This window comes from Antechinus flavipes, chromosome 2 (assembly GCF_016432865.1).
Source record: "Antechinus flavipes isolate AdamAnt ecotype Samford, QLD, Australia chromosome 2, AdamAnt_v2, whole genome shotgun sequence".
NCBI classification, from domain to species: domain Eukaryota; kingdom Metazoa; phylum Chordata; class Mammalia; order Dasyuromorphia; family Dasyuridae; genus Antechinus; species Antechinus flavipes.
Window position 1 is genome coordinate 465,421,708 of NC_067399.1, and position 26,850 is coordinate 465,448,557.

The following is a 26,850-nucleotide window of genomic DNA, read 5'->3' on the forward strand; positions in this document are numbered from 1 at the left end:
CCACTGTCTTTACAGAGGTGGGGTACCGCTGGTGTGGAAGACAGTAAATGTTATTAGACTCAGGAATTATATTGGTTAGTTCTGCTAAACTGCCTTTTTTTTCCTATTTATTTTAATATTCTTTGTTACAAGAAATAGCTTTCTGGGGAGGGGAAAGAGGATTATTTTCTGTATTCATAGTGTATTCATAACTTAAAGTGATGGTAAAATCTAAAACACAGCAACATCTTTGACAACTAGTCAGTCTTCAATTAAAGGGAAATACACAATTTTTGAGACAATTTATTTTGGATACACCAAACTGTTAGAAAATTTTCTTTAAGAAACGACCAGCAGGACAATTTCAGTTTGACTTACATGATCTGATGCTAAATGAAGTGAATAGAACCAAGATAACATTGTACACAGCAACAAGATTATGTGATGTGGCTAGAAGCTGGAAAATGAAAGGATGCCCATTGACTGGAGAATGGTTGAGTAAATTGTGGTATATGAACTTTATGGAATATTATTGTTCTGTAAGGAATAACCAGCAGGATGAATACAGAGAGGACTGGCGAGACTTACATGAACTGATGCTAAGTGAAATGAGCAGAACCAGGAGATCATTATATACCTCAATAATGATACTGTTTGAGGATGTATTCTGATGGAAGTGGATCTCTTCGAGAAAGAGAGCTAATTCAGTTTCAATTGATCAAAGACAGACAGAAGCAGCTACACCCAAAGAAAGAACACTGGGAAATGAATATAAACTGCTTGCATTTTTGTTTTTCTTCCCGGGTTATTTATACCTTCTGAATTCAATTCTCCCTGTGCAACAAGAAAATTGTTCGGTTCTACATACATATATTGTATCTAGGATATACTGTAACCTATTCAACATGTAAAGAACTGCTTGCCATCTGGGGGAGGGGATGGAGGGAGGGAGGGGAAAAATCAGAACAGAAGTGAATGCAAGGGATAATGCTGTAAAAAATTACCCTGGCATGGGGTCTATCAATAAAAAAGGTATTAAAAAAAATTATGTGATGAACAACTCTGATGGACTTGGTTCTATTCCACAATGAGGTGATTCAGAACAATTCCAACAAGCCAAAAAGAGGATTATATTTTCACTTTTTTTGTTACTTGCTTTCTTTTTTTCCCCTTTTTTCCCTTTTTGATCTGACTTTTCTTGTGCAGCATGATAAATGTGGAAACATGTTTAGAAGAACTGCACATGTTTAACCTATATTGGATTACTTGGTATCTAGGGGAGAGAAAGGGGGAAGGAAGAAAAATTTGGAACACAAAATTTTACAAAGGTGAATGTTTTAAACTATCTTTGCATGTATTTTGAAAATAAAAAGCTATTATTTAAAAAAAAAGAAATAAAGAAAATTTTCTTTAAATTGAGATAAAATCTATTATCACTATAACTTCCTTCCATCAACTACTTCTAGTTATGCCCTGAAGCCTATCAGATTTCTTCCAGGTCCAATGCATTATGTTCAATCCCAGAGACCTCTACAATGACCTATCAGTTTCAAGTACCACTATCAACCTAAGCTAATTAATGGTTCTTGATTTTTATGCCCCTTCAAATTTATTCTCATCATGGAAGGCATCTCGCATTCCTTCCCTTTCTCTTTCTCTTCCCCCATTCCAGTCTCCTCATTATTTTAAATTTCCCCCCCCTTTTTTTTTTGCTATACACCACTACTTTCTAAAAATTCACCCCCATTTTGCTATTAAACAACTTTAGGGAAAAAGCTTGTAAAATGAAAAAATCAGTATAGAAAAGCAATATCAATCTATATAGTTACAATGTCAAAAAATACACCTTTGAGTTCATTCTTGAGACCATCACTTGTTGTGTAAGTAGATAAATAACATGCTTTAAATAGGTCCTCTTAAGCCATAGTTCATCAATGTTTTCAACAAAGGTCTCAAGTCTTTTAAATCTGTTTTCCTTAAACTATTAGCATAATTGACCACATCAATAACAAAACTAACAAATTATATAACTACCTCAATAGAAGTAGAAAAAGATTTTGTCAAAAAATAGCACCCATTATTACTATTAAAAATACTGAAGAGCATAGGAATAAATGTAGCTTTCCTTAAAATGATAAATAGTATCTAAAACCCTCACCAAGTTTAACCTGCAATAGGGATAAGCTAGAAATCCTCTCAACAAGATCAGGAATGAAGCACGAATACCCTTTATCTTCACCATTATTCAGTATAGTATTAGAAATAATTGCTTTAACAAGAAAAAAAAAAAAGAAAGAAATTGAAAGGATTAGAATAGGCAATGAAGAAATAAAGCTGTCATTCTTTGAAAATGATTTGATTGTGCACAGAAAATCCTAGAGAATCAATTAAAAATAATGTAGCAGTCGCAGTATATGAAATAAACTCATAAATCATCAGAATATCTACACATGACCAACAAAGATCAGCAACAAGAAATAGAAAAAGAAATTCCATTTACAATAACTGTAAACAATATTTATGGGAGTCTACTTGCCAAGACAAACCAAAAAACTGTATGAACACAATTACAAAACACTTTTCACACAGTCAAATCTAAACAACTCTTTATTGTTCATGGGAGGGCTGAGCTAATGTAATAAAAATGACAAATCTACCTAACAATTTACTTATTCAGTCCCATACCAACCAAATTAGTAACAAACTTCATCAGAAAGAACAAAAGGTCAAGAACATCAAGGGAATTAATGAAAAAATGCAAAAGAAGGTGGTCTAACTTTCTCAAGCTATATTATAAGGCATCAATCATCAAAACTAGTTGGAACAAGCTAAGAAACAAAAGTGGTAGATCAATAGAATAGATTAGGGTACACAAGACACTATTGCCAATAAACACAGTAACTCAGTGTGCTGGATAAAGCACTATTTGATAAAAATTGCTGGGAAAATAGGAAAGCAGTACAGCTGAAACTAGGCACAGAACAACATCTCACACTACATCAAGATAAGGTCAAAAACGGGTACATGAATTTAGACATAAAGGACGATACCATAAAGAAATTAGGAGAGCAAATAATAGTTTACTTATCAAATTTATGAAGAAAAGAATTTATGACCAAAAAAAGAGAACAAGATCATTATGAAATGCAAAAAAGATCACTTTAATTACATTTAAAAGGTTTTATACAATCAATGCAACCAACATTAAAAGGAAAGCAGAAATGTCTCTGATAAAAGGCCTCATTTTTGAAATCTATAGAGAACTGAGTCAAATTTATAATACAAGTCATTCTAATTAATAAATGAACAGATAGGTTTTAAATTTAAAAAAAAATAAAGCTTTCTATAGGCACATGAAAAAATGCTCTAAATCACTATTAATTAGAGAAATACAAATTTTTAAAAATTTGAGGTATCACCTTACATCTATCAGATTGGATAATATGACAGAAAAGGAAAATGATAAATGTTGGAGATGTGAGAAAATTTGATCCATTAGGTCTATATCCCCAAAGATATCCAACATAAAAAAGGAAAAAGATTGATATGTACAAAAATATTTATAGCAGATCTTTTTGTGGTGGCAAAAATCCTGGAAATTGGGGAAGGGTTCAACAAGTAGTGGTTTATGAATGTAATAGAATAATACTGTGCTATAATAAATGATGAGCAGGCTGATCCCAGAAAAACCAGGAAATACATGAATTGATGCTGAGCAAAGCAAGCAGAACCAGGAGAACATTGTACATAGTAACAGCAACATTGTATGATAATTTTGATAGACTTAGCTCTTCTCAACAATATTATAATCCAACACAATTCCAAAAGACTCATTACAGAAAAACTATTCACATCCAGTTCTTTAACTATAGAGTCTGACTGCAAATCAATGCATACAGTTTTTACTTTGGGGGAGAGGAGGGAGAATTTGGTTGTGGGGATGACTTTTCCTTCATATTCTGTTTCTTGTTTCACAACATGAGTAAGTTGGAAATACATTTATATGACTGTACATGTACAACCTACCTCAGACTGATTACCATCTTGGGGAGGAGAGAAGAGAGGGAAATATAATTTGGAACTCAAAATCTTATTTTAAAAATGAATGTTAAAAACTATCTTTACTTGTAATTGGCAAAAATAAAATACTATTTAAAAAACTCTTTGCCTTTACGTTTTTGCTGTTTCTTCTCCTGGTTCTATCAATTCTCTCTTTCAGTTCAAATTACCCAGGAATCTCTTGAAATTATTTCTTTTATAACTTATGATGCAGCAATAATCCATTAAATATACATTTTATTCAGCTATTCACCAATGATTGCAACTCCTCCTGAAAACCTGGTTCTCTGTATCTCTTTCATATACACATCCTTTTAATACCTGCTTCTAGATCATGAAATTTCACTTGAAACTATTTCCTCCCCATTACTACTTCTTTATCCCTTTCTCCCATTCTCACTTCAAATGAACACTCTCTCCCCCAACTCATATTTGTTAATATTTTCCTCATTCTTTCAAATTATGAAGTAGCAAATTTCACCTCCTTTTTCCTTTCTACATTAGTTTATTCCTTTTAGCCCTCCTTCTCTTTCCCCCTTTAAAATTCTCAGAACAGAATCAATCCTTCCTAAGGTCCTCTTTTTTTTTTTTTTTTTAAATTTAACTTCTACCTAAATATGCTTTAAAAGACATTCAATTCCCTCTTCCTCTATCAAAATGTTAAGCCTTTCAAGAAAGAGCTGTCTTATTTAAGAGCTTATTATACTGCCTGGTACATAGTAAGTGCTCAATAAATGACAACTTTATTGCACAGGTCCTTCTAATTGCTCAAATAAATTTACATTCCAAGGTTTCTCTGTAGTCTCCAGTTATTATTTCAAAGTTCCAATTCAGCTCTGGTCTTTTCATCAGAAATGCTTCAACATGCTGTTTCAGATGCAAAATCAAGATAGATACCCAAGTAGTATTACAGCAAGGTCCCATTCCTTACACTTTTACCAAATGCCTTCCAATCTAGCTCTAGAAACTTCACCATACAAGTCCAAATCAAGAAAACCAATAAAAATTACAGTCACTTCTCCAGTTTAACTTGGCATTGGGAGCAGGGGGTCTGAAGACACTAGGCATTGGGTCTGGATAGGCAAGCAGCATATCAGTGCAGAAATTCCAACTTTAGCCTCACACCAGTAAAGTAGGAACAAGTCTAGAGACCTCTGAATCAACATCAGTACTAACAGAGACACCATTAACAACTTGAAAGATCAGCAGAAAAGTTCTGTGGCAACAGGGTGAGAGTCCAGGACACAATCTCAATGCAGGCCATGATAGCATAGCCCCGGCCCCAGCACTAGCAAAGCAAGACTCCTTGCAGCTTCTTAACAGCTACAAAAGAGCAGGAACATTCCCAACAGTTCCAGGGCAGAAAAAAGAGATTGTAGTCAGGTCTTTCAGATCTCTGAAAACAGCTACACAAAACTATCGAAGCTTGGGACAGTGCATCCTCTACCCCAGAAACAGAGTCCTACTTTAACAAAGATTTAAAAGCCAAATAATAAGCTAAGAAAATGAGCAGACAGCAAAAAAAGTTTTTGACTATAGAAAGTTACTACAATGATAAGGAATATTAAAAAACACACTCGGAAGAAGCTAACAAAGTCAAAGCGCTCCTGCATAAGAGAATAACAAGAATTGAGTTCAGGCCATGGAAGAGCTCAAAAGGGATTTTGGAAATCGAGAAAGGAAAAACTAGGAAAAGAAATAAGAGCAATACAAAAGATAATCCAAAGAGCTAATCAGGAGGAAAATGCCTTAAAAAACATCAAAACTGGCAATTGGGAAAGGAGGTATAAAAGCTCACTGAAGAAATCAAGATACAATAAAGCAAAACCCCAAAAATGTGAAATATCTTGTTGGAAAAACAAATGACCTGGAAAACAGATCCAGAAGAGATAACTTAAAAATTATTGGTCTGCCTGAAAGGCATGATAATTTAAAAAAAAAAAAAAAAAAAAAAGAAAGAAAGAAAGAAAGAAAAAAGAGCATGACATAATCTTTAAAGAAATTATCAAGGAAAACTGTCCTAATATTCTAGAACCAGAAGGTAAAATATAAATTGAAAGAATCCACCAATCATCTCCCAAGATCCCAAAATGAAACTTTCCCAGGAATATTATAGCCAAATTCCAGAAATCCCAGGTGAAGGATAAAGTATTGCAAGCATCCAGAAAGAAACAATTCAAGTAAAGTGGAGCCACTCAGGATAACACAAGATTTAGCAGCTTCTACATTAAAGGATTGGAAGGCTTGAAATATGATATTCTGGAGGGCAAGAGAATTAGGGATTACAACCAAGAATTACCTATCCAGCAAAACTGAGTATAATCCTTCAGAGGAAAAGGTGGACATTCAATAAAATAGAAGACTTTCAAGCATTCTTGATGAAAAAACCAGAGTTGAATGGAAAAATCTAATTTTTAAATATAGGACTCTGAAGAGGCATAAGGAAGTAACAAGAAAAGTGATATAAAGGACTTAATAAGGTTTGTTTACATTCCTACATGAAAGGATGATAGCTGTAAAACTCATTAAAACTTTCTCATAGAAGTTTGAAGAACAGAATATAAAAGTATAGTATCTTTTAAAAATGATGAAATTAAGGAGACGGGAATGTACTAGGAGAAAGGGAAAGAAGAAGTGTTAATGGTATAAATTAAAAAGAGGCAATAAAAAGCTTTTACAGTTGAGAGGATGACAGGGAGGAGAGTTATAGTGAGTCACTCTTATTCTCATCAGAACTGGCTCAAAAAGGAAATAACAGACACTCAATATGGATATAGAAATCTATCTTAGCCTGCAAGAAAATAGAAGGGGAATGGGATGATACAAGAAAGGGAGAGAATAACAAAGAGGTACACAGTGAGGCCACCCCACATGAGAAACTAAATACTTCTGAGGAGGGACAGGGTGAAAGAGAACAGAATGGGGGAAATATAGTTAGCAATAGTAATTGTAAAAAGAATTCTGAAGCACATTTCTCTGATAAAATCTTATTTCTCAAACATAGAGGGAACTGAATCAAGTTTATAAAAAGTAAGAACCATGCCCCAACTGATAAAGGATCAAATGATCTATGCCTAAAGGGCTATAAACTCATGCATACCCTTTAACCTAACTATCACTACTAGGCATGAATAACATAAGAAATGTATTATTTAATTAATAATAATAAAATAAAAGGAAAAGAATCTATATGTACAAAAATATTTATAGCAGTTATCTTCTCAGGGCAAAAAAGTGGAAATTGACGTGACGTCCATTTATGGAAGAATGGTTGAATGGTATGTTGATTGCCATGGAATGTTACTGCTCCATGAGAAATGATGAGCAGGATGCTCTCAGAAAAAAAAACCTGGAATTCAATCCATGACTTCAAGCAAAGTGAAAAGTACTGTATACAAAGTAATAGCAATGTTCTGGGATAACCAATTGTAAATGACATTGCTATTCTCAACAGTATAATGATACATACATACCTACTCAAAAGGACTTAAGGATGAAAAATTCTATCCATAACCAAGAAATTGTGTCTGAATATAGATTATAGCACTGAGTCTCATTCATATCTTTTTCTTTCTCTCAGCTTTATTTTTCTTGAGTGTTTGGGGTTTTTTTTAATTAGAGTGGGACATCTATGTTTTTCACAACACTACTTTTCTGGAAATATTTTGCATAACTTTGCATGTGGTTTCTTAGGGTGGGAATAAGGGAGAGAATCTGGAGCTCAAACATTAGAATAAATGTAAAAAAAATTGTTTTAAATGTAACTGGAGAAAATATTAAATAAATTTTTAAAAAACAAACAATTCAGGTACCAATAAAGTAAAGATCACACAAAACTTATCAGCCACAAATAGAAAAGAAGCAGAGACTTGGAATACAACACCATAGAATGCAAAGGATAAAATAGGCTCACAACAAGAATAACTTATGCAGCAAAAAATGAGTAAAATCCTCCAAGGGAGAAGATGATTCTGGTAAATTTCAAGCTCTCCCGATATCCCACACAAATAGAACAAATTTGCACCTCTCAGCTAACTCTTGAAAAATCAAGACTTGGGCAGACCATGGGTCTTCCTGATACAACCTTAGAAGATCTGAAGAAAAGACCAGAGGGACTAAACCAGTGTGAAGTGCAAACACTTCCCCTTAAGCTCCACAAAAACACCAAGTACGGAGCCCTGGGGCTAGCTGGTTAAGGCTGGAGCCTCAGCAGAAGCCACAGAAACTTTCACCTCCAAGATTGTTTCTGGAATCCAGGTCTGAGTTCAAGAAGACTGAGGGAACCTCAGATGGTCAGGAACACCAGGCCTAGTTGTGTTGTAAAGATGAACCTAGCTGAGAAGGAATATCTTGCATGCAGAGGCAGTTGCGCCTCTGTTGAGAACTTGGGAGAATGGAGCTATTGCTTTCAGGTTCCTGGTCAAAGGGGAGAACTGAAGTGAAGACAGACACATCATTCCCCAGCCCAGGATTAGAGGTACTTACAATATTAATACCTCTTATTAAAAAAAAAAAAAATGAACTGGCAAAGAAGAATGAATCCCAACATAAAAACATACTATAGGAATAAGGAAGACTGGGGTTCATCTTCAGAGAACACTGAAGTAAAAAAAAGCTTCTACTTCAAAGAGTAATATGAAATGGCTCTCTACCCAGAGAGAATTTATAGAAAAAATAAAAAAAGAATTTAAAAATCAAACGAGACATTGAAGAAAAATTTTTAAAACACCCAAAAAAAGTTCAACTAGAAAAGGGTCTGTTAGAGTCTCAAAGACAAAAATAACTCTTTGAAAATTAGAATTGGATAAGGGGGAAATGGTGAATCTATGAGACCAAGGAATAACAAAACAGATCATCAATTAAAAAAAAAAAAAAAAAAAACAGAAGAGAATGTGAAACATAAGAAAAACGACAGATTTGGAGAACAGATCAAGAAGAGAAAATATAAAAATTGGACTACCTGCAAGTTGTGACTAAAAAAAAAGGGTCTTTTGACACAATAATGCAAGAATAAAAAAAGGCGCATAGCACAGAACAAAAGAACAATTTACAAGGAAGTAAAGATGAACACTCATGAATATAATTTCTTCTACTAATACACTTTCTTGAACTGGTATTTGTTGTTAGATATTTAGAATCCTCCCTGATGTTCTGCTGGCCACATAATAATGTTCTCTTTTGTTTTGTTTCATTTTGTTTTATATTCCTGTTTTTCTTTTTTCTTATTCTGTTTCTTTAAATAAAATAAATGTGGAAAAAGAAAATAAAATCCTAAGAGGAAAAACGAACCTTTAATCAAATCAGGGACGCTAAACATCACTAATGAAAAGACCTGAACTGGACAGAAACTTTAAAGTATGAAAAAGGAATCAAGAAAAACATAAAAGGGTAAACATGAACAATCACAAGAGACTAAACAAAGATAAACTATCTCCATTCTAATATAGAAAAATGATGTCCTTTTCCCTCTTCTCAAAACTTATCATCAAAGGGTCATTATTAGGAAGTTTAATTCAAAAGAGGGTCTAAGAACAGTTTTGTTTATTTAAAAAAAAAAAAGGAAAGGAAAGGAAAAAAGAAATAAAATATGTGAGAGAAAGGGACATAAAGATTAAGGAAAATTATCTCACATAATCAGGATGTACAAGTACATGACTATACAAATAAGAAGGAAGGAAGGGAGAACAGGAGACACTTGAATCTCACTTTCATCTGGTCAGAGAAGGAAATACATAAACCCCAAAAGTTGGATACAGAAAGGAAGAGAGAAAAGGGTATAAAAGAGGAAGGGGGAGTATTAGTCTTAAGCAAAACAAACTGAGCGTATGTAAAAATACAGCAATTCTTTTCTGTGGGGATGATTTGACAAAGGGCTGAACAAGATATGGTATATATGACACAATACTACTGTTATAACATGGGAAAACTTGTATGAATTGATGTAAATGGAACCAAGATAATTTATATAATGGCAACAATAATATAGCTAAAATTGAAACTGAAAAGATCTATAAACTCTGATCAGTCTTGTGACAAAACAATTCCAGAGGATTTTCTGAAAGAAGTCTCAGGGTACAGAATAAGACAAAATGGGGGAAAGAAGCATGGCCAATGTAAAAATGTGTTTTGCTTGACTGTAAATGTTTGTAAGGGAAAAGGAGGGAGGTAGGAGGCATTCCATGCTTAACAGGAGGAGGGAAGGAACAAGAGGGAGGGGAGGAAGGAAGGAAAAAAAGAAGTGAAAGGAGGGAGGCAGGCAAGGAAGGAGGGAAAATCCTCTACTCCATTAAACATCCATTTTTCTCCAGGAGGTCTATACTGTAGAATAAATTTGGACAACTTTCCTTTGAAATAATATATTCCAAGATCTCTCCCTTGCTGTAGAAGCTTCAAGATTTTGCATAATACTTAAGACTCTTTTGGTCCTTAAAGTCCTACTTTCTGGATTCTTATAGCATTTTTCCTGTGACATGGAAACTCAAAGATTTTAGAGATTTTTTTTTTTAATTTTAAGAATGTATTTTACATCTTTTGTTTTTTACACTGCCTAGATTCTTATGTTCTTCCCCTCCTCCCAAAGAGCCATATAACAAAGTTGGGTTTTTTTGTTTTTACAGAAAGAAAAAAAGACAAAACACCTAGGAAAACTGATCAATACATAAAATAACTGATATTTTATGCAAACACTCCACACTTGGGGATCACAACCTTTGCAAAGGAACATGGGAGTTTTTTCTGATATCAAAATTTTAATTTTAGCATTCCTTAGACTTTTTTCTTTTCAAGTTCCCTTTAGTAGGTCAGTGGAATCAAATTCAAGTAAAAATAGGGGCCACTAATCCATAAGGATTCCTAAGAGCCATATGACTTACTTTTTAAATATATTATCTATGTTTTGTTGTATTTTATATTATGATACATATGTCCCAATTATATTTTAATTTGGTTCTGACTGCACTCAATGGTTTTGCAAGTGGACCAGCTTTCCTTTCTGGTGTATTCTCCTTTCCCTGGGATACCTGGGACTTCTGAAAGTTCAATTAAAAGAACATCATTCTGGCCTATGGGCTCACTTCTATTCTCGAATTTGTTTATAATAATGATGATGACGACTCACATTACTATAGCATGGTATGATTTATAAAGCACTTTCCTCATAAATAAATATTAAGCATATGCTGTAGATGAGGAAAGTATTACAAGAGTATGGTATGGAGTATAACTTCATTTTTAAATCCTACAATTAACAACTACCATATCGAGAACATCTCATCAGATGAAACTCCTTCAATGAGGATTTGTACCTTTGATCCCATTCTCTCTAAATAGTCCCCATAATCACTGCCTCTAAATTATATATATATATGTTTATATTCTGCTATTTATAACCCACCCAGATAGCTTTCATGTTAAAACATTTTACTTGACCCTTATATCTCCTCAAACTGTTATCCTATATTTCTTCTTTGAAAGCTAAATTCTGAGAAAAAGCTATATGCCCTCTCTTTGCTTCCACTTATTCTCTTCTTATTCACTTCTAAACTACATGCAATCTACCTTTAGATATTATCACTCAAATGAAATGCCTCTCTTTATCAAGAATCTTTTTAACTGACAAATCCCACCACTGCCTTTTCTTAATATTCATACTTCTTGGGCTCTCTAGAGCATCTGACAGTGCTGACCACCCTCTGCTCTAAGAAATGTTCTCCTCTAGGATTTCCTCTTCGAGGTTTTCACGAAACTGCTCTCTTGAGGTTCTCCTCCTGCCTGTGTGCCTGGCCCTTCTGAGTCTTCTTTGTTGGATCCTTCAGCCCCTAACTGTGAGTACACTACAAAACTTAATCCTCAGCTCCTTTCTGTTAAAAACAAGGAAATCCTTATCTGTCACGTACAGGCTGTTTTTAGGGATCTGGGGAAGAGTTGCATTTTTAATATTTTATTTTTCCCCAATTTTACATCAAGAAAACTTGAACATTCATTTTTACAGGATTTTGAGTATCATTTTTTTTTCTTTCCTTCCTCCCTCCTTCTCCTCCCCTTTTCTAAAGATGGTAGGCAATATGATGGTTTACATGTGCTATTATCTAAAATATATTTGCATTTTAGTCAGTTGTGAAAGAAATAGACCAAATGGGGGGGGGGGGGAGTCTGGGGGGAGGGGAGAGGAACACACAAGGAAAAAAAATATTTCAATCAAACAATTGGGGGGAGGAAGACAGTAGAGAGACTCTCTCTTCCAGGCTGAACTATGGCCTATGGTCTTCTCAGAATAAGATTTTTAAATACATAAAATGCATATATAGAATTACAGAAGATTTTTTTTTAAAATTCACAGCTGATACTTAGGAACTCTGATCCACACAATTATATATTAATTCCACAGGATTCATGCTGAAACATACTACCCAGATAGAGCTGATGGATTCAAAAGCTTGGAATGAAACACATTTTCTTTTTTATAGGGGGTGGGCCAATGTGGGAATTTGATTTGCCTAACAATACATACAGGTTGGTTTTTCTTTCCTTCTCAAGGGGTAGAGAAGATGGGAAGGAGGGAGGAAGAATACAGAACCGAAAGTAAAAGACATTTTTTTTTTAAAACTTCACAGATCCTGGAGAACTAATTGGCACAATGCATGGAGCACCAGCCCTGGAGTCAAAAGGATCTGAGTTCAAATCTAGCTTCAAAAGACTAGCTATGTACGTGAAATGAGCAGGACCAGGAGATCATTGTACATGGCAACAGCAGTATTATACAACAATAAACTCTGATGGAAATAACTTTTCAAAAGAGATGATTGAGACCAGTTCCAATCATCTTGTGATGAAGAGAGCCATCTACAATCTACATCCAGAGAAACAGATGTGAGAACATGGATCATAACATAGTATTTTCACTTTCAGTTGTTTGCTTGCATTTTGTTTTCTTATTTTCTTTCCTTTTTTATCTGATTTTTCTTATGCAAGATAATTGTATAAATATATTTATACATATTGGATTTAACATATATTTTGACATGTATAACATATATTGAATTGCTTGCCATCAAGGGGAGGGGGTAGAGGGAAAGGGGAAAATTTGGAACACAAGGCTATTCAAAAGTCAATGTTGAAAAATCATCCGTACATATGTTTTGAAAATAAAAAGCTTTACTATTAGAAATAATTCATAATTTTAGCAAAGTAGCAGGATACAAAATAAATCCCCATAAATCCTCAGCATTCTTATACACCACCAACAAAATCCAAGAGCAAGAGATACAAAGAGAAATTCCATTCAAAATAACTGTTGATAGCATAAAATATTTGGGAATCTACCTACCAAAGGAAAGTCAGGAATTATATGAGCAAAATTACAAAAAAGTTTTCACACAAATAAAGTCAGACTTAAATAATTGGAAAAATATTAAGTGCTCTTGGATAGGCCAAGCGAATATAATAAAGATGACAATACTCCCTAAACTAATCTATTTATTTAGTGCTATACCAATCAGACTTCCAAGAAAATATTTTAATGATTTAGAAAAAATAACAACAAAATTCATATGGAACAATAAAAAGTCGAGAATCTCAAGGGAATTAATGAAAAAAAAATCAAATGAAGGTGGCCTAGCTGTACCTGATCTTAAATTATATTATAAAGCAGCAGTCACCAAAACCATTTGGTATTGGCTTAGAAATAGATTAGTTGATCAGTGGAAAAGGTTAGGTTCACAAGACAGAATAGTCAACTATAGCAATCTAGTGTTTGACAAACCCAAAGATTCTAAATTTTGGGATAAGATTTCATTATTTGATAAAAACTGCTGGGATAACTGGAAATTAGTATGGCAGAAATTAGGCAAGGACCCACACTTAACACCACATACCAAGATAAGATCAAAATGGGTCCATGACCTAGGCATAAAGAACAAGATTATAAATAAATTAGAGGAACATAGGATAGTTTATCTCTCAGACTTGTGGAGGAGAAAGAAATTTGTGACCAAAGATGAACTAGAGACCATTACCGATCACAAAATAGAAAATTTTGATTATATCAAATTAAAAAGCCTTTGTACAAACAGAACGAATGCAAACAAGATTAGTAGGGAAGCAACAAACTGGGAAAACATCTTTACAATTAAAGGTTCTGATAAAGGCCTCATTTCCAAAATATATAGAGAACTGACTCAAATTTATAAGAAATCAAGCCATTCTCCAATTGATAAATGGTCAAAGGATATGAACAGACAATTTTCAGATGAAGAAATTGAAACTATTACCACTCACATGAAAGAGTGTTCCAAATCACTATTGATCAGAGAAATGCAAATTAAGACAACTCTGAGATATCACTACACACCTGTCAGATTGGCTAAGATGACAGGAAAAAATAATGATGAATGTTGGAGGGGATGCGGGAAAACGGGGACACTGATGCATTGTTGGTGGAGTTGTGAACGAATCCAGCCATTCTGGAGAGCAATCTGGAATTATGCCCAAAAAGTTATCAAACTGTGCATACCCTTTGATCCAGCAGTGTTTCTATTGGGCTTATACCCCAAAGAGATACTAAAAAAGGGAAAGGGACCTGTATGTGCCAAAATGTTTGTGGCAGCCCTATTTGTAGTGGCTAGAAACTGGAAAATGAATGGATGCCCATCAATTGGAGAATGGCTGGGTAAATTGTGGTATATGAATGTTATGGAATATTATTGCTCTGTAAGGAATGACCAGCAGGATGAATACAGAGAGGCTTGGAGAGACCTACATGGACTGATGCTAAGTGAGATGAGCAGAACCAGGAGATCATTATACACTTCGACAACGATATTGTATGAGGATGTATTCTGATGGAAGTGGATTTCTCTGACAAAGAGACTTAACTGAGTTTCATTGGAGAAATGATGGACAGAAACAGCTACACCCAAAGAAGGAACACTGGGAAATGAATGTGAACTATTTGATTTTGATTTTCTTCCTGAGTTATTTTTACCTTCTGAATCCAATTCTCCCTGTGCAGCGGGAGAACTGTTCGGTTCTGCAAATATGTATTGTATCTAGGATATACTGCAACATATTTAACATATATATAGGACTGCTTGCCATCTTGGGGGGGGGGGGAAGGGAGGGAGGGGAAAAAACGAAACATAAGTGATTGCAAGGGATAATGCTGTGTAAAAATTATCCTGGCATGGATTCTGTCAATACAAAGTTATTATTAAATAAAATTAAATTTAAAAAAAAAAAAAGGGAAAAAAAAAAGAAAAAAAAAGAAAATAAAAAGCTTTAATTTAAAAAAAAAAAACAAGAATGCAATGAAAGACAATATTTAATAAAGAAAAAGAAAAAAAAAAGAATAGCTATGTGACCAAAGACAAAAGTCACTTAATCCTGACTGCCTCAAAAAATTAAACAAAATAAAATTCACAAACCCCAGCTTAAGAATATTCTTTCTTGGTGACCTTATCAATTCTCTAGAATTCAATTATCATTTCTATACAGATGACTATTATTAGAGCTCTAGATGTATACATCCTTAATCTCTTCCCTGAACTATATTGAAGTCTATATTACCAACTGTCTATTGAAAATTTCAAAGTAGATATCCCATAGGTATCTCAAACTTAACATGTCTAACAAGCAGAAGTCATCTTCTCCCATGTCCCCAAACTTACCTATTTCTCTTATGGCTACTACAATCTTTCTAGTCACCTAGATTCATAATCCAATCATTATCAACTCTTCTCTCCCTCATTCCCCATTTCTAAATGCCAAATCTTGTCTATCTACCTCCACAACGCATCTTACATATATCGTCTTCTCTCAGCTCATAGCATCCTCATCCATTCTTTCAATAGCCTTCTAATTGGCCTCCCAGTATCCAGTTTCCCTCTCCAATCCCTCCTCCACAAAGTTGCCGAAGTCATATCCCAGAAACAAAGACCTGATTATAATTACACCCTTTCCTCAATAAACTCTACCTTAGAATAAAACACAAATTTCTTACTTTTCCAGTATTATAAATCACTCCCTCTTCCTGCATTCTATCTTATAGTCCCATCCATCACATGACCTCCTTTTTTAGTTCCCTATGCCAGTAATACACCCCCCTCCTTCTTGGAATTTCCAAATTCCTTCAAAGTTCACTTCAAACTTCACCTCTTATGTGGTTTTCCTGATTACCCAAGTTGCTCATATCTTACCCCTAAAGACCTCCTATTTATTTTGAAATAGTTTGAACATATTTATCTTTGTACATGCAATATAAGTAAGCTCCTCAGAAACAGGAGCTATTTATTTTTTGCCTTGGCTTAACCACACAAAGCTTTGTGCCTCACACACAGTAGGAGTTTAGTAAATGATTGCTGAATGACTTTGAAGCTATCCAATAGTTAACTCCCTCAACTATCATTCTCATAACCTAGTCAATCAATTTCCACCTCCTGAAAAAGAAAAGTACCTACACAAAGCAGGAGTTTTAATATTTTTTAAATGACTAACTGAACTGTCCAAAGTCACACAGTTATTAAATTATAAGAACTGGTATTTAAAAAGCTTATAAGCACAAATCAGGTAGTCTTTCCTTCAAAGAATTAGCAATTTGGCACAATACTTCAGATAAGTTTTCTCTGAAAGGTTGCCAATACATGTTCCTTGTACCTTGATTTCTCCACATTTAAAAAAGTCTATCAGCATTATCATTTATTTCAGTTAACACTGGAATTCAGACTGTTTGGTTCTGCAAATATGTATTGTATCTAGGATATACTGCAACATATTTAACATATATAGGACTGCTTGCCATCTGGGGAGGGGGGTGGAGAGAGGGAGGGGAAAAATCAAAACATAAGCGAGTGCAAGGGATAATGTTGTAAAAAATTACCCTGGCATGGATTCTGTCAATACAAAGTTATTATTAAATAAAATAAAACTTTAAAAAAAAAGAGTTAATGGTGAAAAATTATCCATGCATATGTTTTGAAAATAAAAAGTTTTAATTAAAAAAAAAAAATACTGGAGTTCAGAAGCCAGCATCATAACTCTTTCATACACTCAAAAAAATGGGGCAGGAAGGAGACAGAAGAGGGAGAAAGAGAGGAGCAATTACAGTAAATCGTCTTATCCAGGGTTAAATAGCTTGTTAAGTGTCTGAGACTAAATTTTATCTCAGGTCTTCCTTCTCTCTCCAAGGCCAGTACTCTATCCAAGGAGCTACCTAGATGCCCTTACAAAAATTTGTTATGGGACTATCTGATGCCAAATACCATGCATGATGTTATGAAATAAAAAAGGAAATACTATATTGTTGCTGCTGTCATGGAATCGAACACACAACTCTCTGTGTGTATTTTACATCAAACGCTGTGTTAGGTCCTGAAGGAGATAAAAGGATAATTATCTTTTTAAAATATGTAGTTCTTACTATGCCCCTGTGCATAATACCCTTTGAACCAGCGGTGTCTCTACTGGGCCTATATCTCAAAGAGATCTTAAAGGAGGGAAAGGGACCCACATGTGCAAAAATGTTTGTGGCAGTCCTTTTTGTAGTGGCAAGGAACTGGAAACTGAGTGGATACCCATTAGTTGGAGAATGGCTGAATAAATTATGGTATATGAATGTTATGGAATACTATCATTCTGTAAGAAATGATCAGCAGGATGATTTCAGAAAGAACTGGAGAAAGTTACATGAATTGATGCTAAGTGAAACAAGCAGAGCTAGGAGATCATTATACACAGCAACAACAAGACTATACAATGATCAATTCTGATGGACATGGCTATCTTCAACAATGAGATGATTCAAACCAGTTTCCAATGGTCTTGTGATGAAGAAAGCCATCTACAACCAGACAGAGGACTGTGGGAACTGAGTGTGGTTTTCACTCTTTTTGTTCTTTGCTTACATTATTTTCTTTCTAATTTTTTTCCCTTTTTTTGTTTGATTTTTCTTGTGCAGGAAGATAAATGTGTAAATATGTGTGCATATATTGGATTTAATATATTTTTACCATGCTTTAAAAAACAAATAAATAAATAAATAGCTGTGTAGTCCTTGCCTTCATGAAGTATATAATCCAGCAGGAGACAAAATACAAAAAGACACAAATTTACCACAGGAGGAAAAATTGTACAACAGAAAATAATAGTAAAATGTGCTGAGGGTACAAAGCACTAAGGCTAAAAGGAAAGCAACCTTATTGGGATAGAATGGGAAAAGTAAGAAAGCAAAAAAGGATTCCTAGAGAACATGGTGTTTGAAGTAGGCCTTGAAGAATCGACAAGATTCCAATAATCAGAGATGGATGAGAATCACACTAGGCATGGGAAAGATTGTTAACAAAAGTTGAAGCAAGACAAGCCTAAGAGAAGGAATTGGAAGTCATCTAGTTTTGGCATGTGGATCAGGGCTTCAAGAGACAAAACTAGGAAAATATTGAGTGCAGTAGATAAAATAAGGACTGCTTTGAATAGCAATTTAGAAATTTGGATTTTATTATAAAGATAACAGAAAGTCAATGAATGTCTCTATGAACAAAAATGGCAATTTCAGAGCTTTGCATAATTGTAACTCACATTTCTATATAGCTTTTTAAGATGTACAAAGTACCTTCCTCCCAGCTATCCTAATAATATAATTATTCCTATTTTATTGATAAATTAAGACTCAACGAATTAAAGAATTTTCAAGGTCATACAGCAAATAAGTCTGAAAGGCTAATGTCTAACACGAAAACAAAATTATCACAACAGAATAATAAGGGAGAGAGGAAATGACTTGCATGCATATAGTCATATAAGAAATGAGTAGAGGGCCATATCTCAAATCCAGGTCTTTTAATTCCTAAATGCTGTGTTCTTTCCATACACCTCACAACCTTATTAAGTTGCATTATAGCTTGTAGGGATTACTACAAATAATGTTTGGTTAAGTTCCAGATTCATTTGATAGTAAATAGGAAAATGGAAAAAGCACCTACTTTTTCCCTTTCACAAAGTATCTCCCCCCTCATTCCCTTATAAAAATAAATCCAAGAATAGTAATTTCCAGAAAGGTTGGTTAAACCCAAAGTAAAAATAGCATCAGCAATATACAAGGGGTGGTCTTTGTATTTACATCAACTATCAATATAAATGAGCAATGCTCCTACACTTCACAGAATAATTATATTGACAGTCTACTATGTATAAAAATTATGTACCTAAGAGGCTCATAAGCTGACAGAAGGGAGGGGAAAGAGAGGTACAGAATATTAGTCATTTCCAAAATATTCTATTTAAATATCTGTGCTATGAAAAAACCTATTTATTATCACTTATAAAATCATAAATTCAGAGCTGGAAAAGAACCCCAAAGGTCATCTAAGGCTGCTTCATTTTACAGAGGAGTAAGCAGGCAGAATACATTTATTCTAATTCTGACTCTTGTGACCTTGGACAAGTCACTTCAAGTCTCTCTACCTGTTTCTCCATATTCAAAATGAAAAAAAGTCAGACTAGATAAATGATTTGTTAACCTGGGGGTCCATTAACTTGTTTCAAAACATTGTGGTACAGGTATTTCAATAATCGGTATCCTTTATAAGCTTTGCATTTAAAAACATTTTAAGAAGGAGCCCAATGATTTCACTAAACTGTCAAGGAGTCCATGACACAAAAAAAGGTTAAAAAGCCCTGATTTAACGTGGCCCTCTTCAACAATGAGATGAACCAAATCAGTCCCAATAGAGCAGTAATGAACTGAACAAGCTACACCCAGGGAAAGAACTCTGGGAGATGACTATGAACCACTACATAGAATTCCCAATCCCTCTATTCTTGTGCGCCTGCATTTTTGATTTCCTTCACAGGCTAACTTGTACACTATTTCAAAGTCTGACTCTTTTTGTACAGCAAAATAACTATGGACATGTATACATATATTGTACTTAACTTATACTTTAACATATTTAACATCATTGGTCAACTTACCATCTGGGGGAAGGGATGGGAGGAAGGAAGGAAAAAGTTGGAACAAAAGGATTTGCAACTGTCAGTGCTGAAAAATTACCTATGCATATATCTTGTAAATAAAAAGCTGTAATAAAAAAAATAATAATAACATTTTTTTTAAAGCCCTGATTTAGAGAAACCCTAATCTAGTCCTTTAGCTCCAATGTTCTAACATTTTATTCTGGGTTCTAAAGTCTCAAACTGTGACATGCCATGATTTTGGGATTGTAACAACAGACAAAAAAATACATAGCACACTAAACTCTTTCTGAAATTAGATTTTAAGACAGTTTATCCTGCACTGAAATGGTTAAATTCATTTCAGTGAACAAAAGTTAAGCAGACCAATGGGAGATTATGAAAAGCCCTGGCACCTGAAATATACTGCAGATGAGCAAAAAACTGCAGGTGCAGAGCAGTAAAGAGCTACACCTTACCAGTGACCTAGAAATGCCAAGGGATTTATTACACAACCTGCTGCAGAATTCTCACTTTTCAAATGGAAATGAGCCATGAAGTCACACAATTCAAAAAGGACTGTGATTTTATTATAGAGACAAACAATTGTAACCATTTGAATTCTACTAAAGTTGAATAAACTAATGAATACAATATTTCTGATAAAGTTGTATTATGCCAAGTTAAATATAACCAGGAAACCAAACACCTGGATCCCTGAGCTACTTATCAAATAAGGTTACATTTAAAGAACACCATGACATAATAGAAAGAGCACCAGACAAGTTCACCAACTCAACTACTTTAACTTACTCAGTTATCTGACCTTGAGAAAGACATTTCACCTCTATGAGCCCAAGTTTCCTCCATTCTCTAAAATTAGGGGGATGGACAAGACCATTTTAAAATTCTCTTCCACTTCTAACATTCTGTCCTCAGGTTCTTTCCAAGTCTAATATTCATGACTGTATGACCCTGAATGATTCTATAACCCTGAATTCAAGAAATCCTCAAATTAGGTATAGATACATTCATCAACTCACTAAACAGAGGAGATATATATATTTCACTTACATTAAATATTGATCCTCCAATTTCACACCAATATTTGATTATATCTACTCATTATTTCATTCTTTCCATTTTAATTACCATATAAATTTAACTAACATCTCAATAGTTTCCTAAAATTAGACTATGAAGTTTATAATTACCTAGTCAAGGACAGTTTTTCTACAGCTGAAGAGATTCTGAAAAACAATAAATCTTCCAACTTAAAAAAACTATGTGAAAACAAAAATGAGGCAAAATGCAAAAGGCATCTCAATTGTTCCACAATCTAGTGAACCCTTTCAGTCAACAGAAAGAGAAATTACCACTCAAGGGGAATGTCTCAACCCTCTGGTGAAATAAATTAATGACTAATAAAGCAATTTACTATTTACATTTTGCCATAAAGCTCAATGTCACAACCCTCTGGTGAAATAAATTAACAGATAATAAAGCAATTTACTATTTACATTTTGCGGCAATCATGACCAGCATTTGAAAGCTTTTCAAAACTAAGAAAACAAAACCACAACACACAAATTTTTAAATCATTCCCTCAGAAAGAGTTGTGAACTGTCAACAGGATTAGAAATCATGCAGCTGCATCACAACAGAGCAGTTAGGTATTGGGGAGATAAGCAGTGGACTAGAGAGATTCGAGTTATCTTGGATCTGTAACTAACTTTCCAGGTGATCTTGGGGAAAATCATTTCACCTCTCTAAGCCTCAGTACCTTTATCCATAAAAAAGGGACTAGACTAGATGAATTCTAAAATTTCTTCTAGCACCAAGATTCTGTATTTTAACGTTCTGTTTTATAAGATGCTTTCCAGCTCACTCTAATTCTGAGTTTAGAAATTAACTAAAATAAAAATGAAAAGATGAACATCCAAATTAAATGCACTTGCTCTGAGGGGAGATGTCATTTCTCTTTTCAAGTTATTCAAAAAGACAATGAAAATTCAACTTTGATTAAATACTGCGAAACTTATTGCAAAGGGTCATTATCTGTTCTTAATTACTCAGAGGTTTAGCAGCCCAAACTGACTTAGGTTAGTTTCTGTGGATGATTAAGCAATATAACATGTCCCTCACAAGCAATTATGACTGAAGAATCTAGCCCAGCAGAGTAGTCAATAATAGAATGCTGCCTACATGAGATAACTATGTATTCTATAAAGCAAGAGTTAGCCTCATTTTGCAAAGCAACTACAATTCAAGGAAACAGAATTTCTCCTTCATCTAATGTTCCCACTGAACATCCAAATGACACAGTATAAAAAGCATTAACTACTATTACATTCTACAGAAAGGAGTGGGGGATGGAAAAGGAGAGAAAGAAATCTTTATAATCAATATTTATTTAGCTTTATTCTTTCAAAGGGACTCAAACTTAATATAAACTATTCTCAATTCTCTTGAGATACTGAAGGATCAGGTTTCTGTAGGGGAAAGAAGTATAAAGGGGATTAAGTGTCCCATCCAGCAAGTCACTGGGAAAATAGAAACTGGAACCCACTTATGTAGACTCCCAAGTCCAAAGTATTCAGGAAACAGTCTGAATTCAAAGGTTTCTAAGTTTGGAATATTTTGAAGAATCCAGAAATTATTGTCCTTAGGCTTAAAACTTCATAAGGTTCTGAAGTATAACAAGTATGCTAAGTAGCACTAGAATACTAGATCTCAATTTCCTATGTGTTAAAACAAAGTGCAGACAATTTCTAACACCCCTCTCCCAGTTCTAACATTCTATATTCTAAAGTCATTTACTTTCTAGCTCTAACAATGTTTGATTTTCTTCTATCCTAGATCACTCATGGCCTCACACAAAAAATGGGAAATGCAAAAGAAAAAATTAGCAATGTCCATAAGAATTTTCAAAGGTTACCCTCAGTCTTCTGGTCCAAAACTATTTAAATCACTGCCAAAGAATTAAGATCAAACATAACTGCCAATAACAGTATTACCTATGGAAATAGGATTATCACACCTCAGAACTTCCAGTAGATGTCTCAGTATGTATATCTGGAATCTGTAGCAACTCATCCTCAAAAACATTCCCCTTTTTCAAAAAGAAAACATGGAATATATGCATGTTCTTAGTTTTGCTACTTCATGATTTGGATTTTTAAAAATCTATTAGGCTGAAGATAGTATATTCTAACAGAATAATAAATTCAAAATGTGCACCGTTCCAAATTCAAATTATTTTAAGCTTGGCCTCTTCTTCACTTAACCTTCCTCTGTTTATAGTTAAAATTCAAGCAAAGAGATCTCAAAAAAATATCCTTAACTAAAAATGTTCAGACATTTTCTAAATTGTCAAAAGTTGAAACAATTGTGCAGAAAGCTAAAAGTCTTGTTTTAAAAACACACAAAAAACATTTTATCACATTGTATGAAATCTAAGAAGTAATACCATTTCTGATGAATATGATCAAATTAGCCATTAAGATGTCAATAGACTAAATTTAGGGACTCCAAAAAGGAAAAACTTTCTCTACCTAGAACTGACCTATTAGGGAACTAACCCTCTAGCTTACTGAGACAGTCAAAAGCAAGTTTCTTTGATCCTTCCAAATCCCAAAGAATGTAACACTAGCCACAGAACACAAAGTGGGAATGGCACTAAAATGTCTGTCCTCAAACCCCTAAGAGTTATTTCCCCATGTCTTGGCAGGCTAGTGGAACAGTTCCTGCACCAGCCACACAGAACCTACTCTCTTTAACTCTAAAGCTAGCTGCCCAGGAAGAAGCCAGGCCGGCCCAGTAGCATGCCAAATAACAGACCCAAAAAGGCGCTAATAGTAAAATAAATTCCTGCAGACCTATTTTCTCATTGTGAGGCCCTCAGAGAACAAAGCGACAAAACTAGAAGATATCAAGTATTCCATCCCAATGACTAGGTCACAAGGACAAAATTCACGTTTTACCTAAAAACCAAACTCAATTAACCAAAACACCACAATATTCTAGAATCTCCCCAGCAAGTCTCCAGCCACTAGCAAGGCCCAGAAGCATAAAAGATACATGAAAGAACAACTAAGTGAAAGTTTTTTTTTTTTTTTTCATTTAACAGATGCTTTACTGGACTTTTGTGTCCAAAAACACAAAAACAAAACAGTAAGCAGCCACAGTTCATACATACTCAGAACACTTCTTTACATACTAAATTATAAAGACAGCAGGATGCTACGGTATTGAATATAGAACTGGAAAACTTGAGTTGCAATCTCAATTCTGCTAATTACTACTTATGAGACCCTGACCAAGTCACTTTAAGAGGATTGGAATAGATGACTTCTAAATTCCTTCCCAGCATTCTGTGACTTATGAAATTTAAAGAGTCCCTTGAAGCTTGAAGTCCAGACCTGGCTCCTCACTTTAAAATGACCTCTAATTGTCTCTAAGTGTGTAGTCCATCATCAAAAAACAATTACCTTCCAATTTTCTGTTGTTCTCCCAATTACATCTTATCTGCGAAGTTTGAGAATTCATATTATCCTCCAGCTCAATATTCTTAGCACACACAAGTTCAGATCTTTTAGCTCTAAGCGTCATCCTTCTAACAGTGCAGAGGGTTGCCCCAAAATCTCAAAGTTTTTCCCAACCCTCCTCTCCATGCTTCCTTGAATCTTGCAATTCTGCACTTAATATTACTTAAATTTATGGTTCCAAACAATTTGACAACTCTGTGAGGTAATTCAAGTATTATTTTTCAGAATTTTGCAGATAAGGACCAAGGTTCAAAAAGGTTCATGTTGTGTCCATAACTAGTAAGTGTAAGAGTTTAAATCCAAATTGTCTAACTTGAAGACTGCTTCAAAAAAGCTGCTTCTCATTTATCCCCTCCCCATTCATTCTAAGGTCTGCAACCATGTCCAACTAACCTCCTTTGTCCTAACCAATGTTTTTCCATCTCAGGAGATATGTCATTCAACTTCGCTATCATAAATAACTGGAATTTTGTCTCCAAGATATTACCTCAATATTCTATTAAGCTCAAAATGCATAAACCTGATCAATTTTCCAAAACCCTAGCACCCTAGCATTCCCTTCCACTTTCTGCTCTAACAAAATCCAAATACATACATACACACACACACCCCCTCCCTCTATACACTAACCAAAATGCATAAACCTGATCAATTTTCTAAAACCCTAGCATCCTAACATTCCCTTCCACTTTCTGCTCTAAACACACACACACACACACACACACACACACACACACACACACACACACAAAATCTCTGCCCACCTACTAGCTAACTTACAATTTATCTGGGCATGACCTCACCAAAAATCCTCCACCCGACCCAAGTCTTCCTCCTTAGAATAAATATCCCAAATCATTTAGTCTTCCTCTGCATGCCAATAACACACCCCTTCCCACTATAACCTCTTGTACTCCCTTAACTCACTATATTGATCCTTCCTACCTCTACCATTCACTCTACCCACCCCACCCTACCCCCGCTTCTCTCTCCCTATTTTTGACCCCCACCCATACTCTCACCTGATCCTCGGCCTCCAACCTTCACTCTCTTCTCCATCCTTGAACCTTCTCCCTCTTCCTCGAGCCTCATTTCTCTCCCTGAACCTCACCCCGATCTTCTAGGCCCTCACTCCCACTTCGAGTCCTCGACCCTCCCATTATCCTCTCCCCATTTTCAATTCTCCCTTCAGTCCTTCCACACATTCCCTCGACCACCCTCCCAATCCGCCCCCACCCCATCCCTAACACATAGGTCCCATCCTATACCACCCGCCTCTCCCCTTCCCGGATCCGCTGGTGTTGAGCGCGGGCTCCCTCTCCCACACATATCTCATGCTTCATCTTCGTCCTCTTCCCCCTCCCCCTCCTTCTCCAAAGGTGAATATACCGTCCTGCCCTTGTCGTTCCCGGGACGCGGCGGCAGCGGATACAAAGCCCGCCCATCCTCCCTACCGGGGCCGGGCCCCAGAGAGGTGGGGGAGGCGCTAGAATCCTTCTCCCAGTTCCAAGCTCCCCGGGGCTCCCGCGGCCACGGCTGCTGCTGCTAGGGACACACACAATAAACAATGCGGAGCAGCGCTCGGCCGGCTCCCAACCGCCACAACGGCCGCAGTCAACCGCCTCCAACCGCCGACTGCCCGCCCGCCCCTAGACGCCTACCCGAGCCGGCGCCCAGTCCCCGCTGCCGGGCCCAAACCCGGGTTCCCTCTGGGTTCCCCGCACCACCGCCGCCGCCGCCGCCGCCGCCTCCTCAGCTCCGGCTCCTCGGTCTAGCGGCGGCGGCTCCGGCTCCTACTGCTGTTGCTGCTGCTGCCGCGGCTGCTCTGGCGGAGAGCGGGGCTTCGGCGGCGAGCACGTGACCATTCTGGCTCCTCTCATTGGTAGGCCCGGGGAAGGGGCGGGCCCCGTCGCCGCTGAGGAACGGAAGCCCGCCCCTAGCTCTCGCTTTTCCCCCCTCCCTTTCCTTCTCTCTCTTTCACCCCTCCTGTCCGTAGTGCCGCACCTGAGAGCCTGAGCCAGCGCCCGCCGCCGCTTGCGCCAACTACGCACCTGGGACGCGCTAGTGCGCACGCGTGGGAACTGCCGACTCGGCCGGCCGCACCTGCCCGGGCCAGAGCGACCGAAACTCTATCCCTGCTTCCCTCTGGCCCCTCCCCTTCCCTTACTCCCCACGTTCCCAGGGCTACACCTGAGCCCTGCTGCGCCATTGTCAGAGCGAGGGACCTTGGAGCGCGCGCTGGTTTCGTGTTCGGGGAGCGGAAACTCTGACGCTTCCTGGAGGAGGCGGAGGCGACCGGATTCCTTATCTAAGAGCCGGCCTGGCT

General features: G+C 36.0%; 1 protein-coding gene across 5 annotated transcripts in view; it reads right to left on the minus strand.

The window, feature by feature from the left end:
• Window positions 1–26,294, minus strand: part of STRBP (spermatid perinuclear RNA binding protein) — a 134,732-nt gene extending 108,438 nt beyond the window's left edge. For 2 of the 5 annotated variants that reach the window (XM_051979607.1, XM_051979608.1), the window contains exon 1: window positions 26,186–26,284. The gene's annotated coding sequence lies outside the window, so the exon portion shown is untranslated. Of the gene's footprint in view, window positions 1–26,185 lie in introns of all 5 variants that reach the window. The other 3 variants (XM_051979605.1, XM_051979604.1, XM_051979603.1) reach the window with 3 other exon arrangements.
• Between the last annotated feature and the right edge of the window lie 556 nt (window positions 26,295–26,850).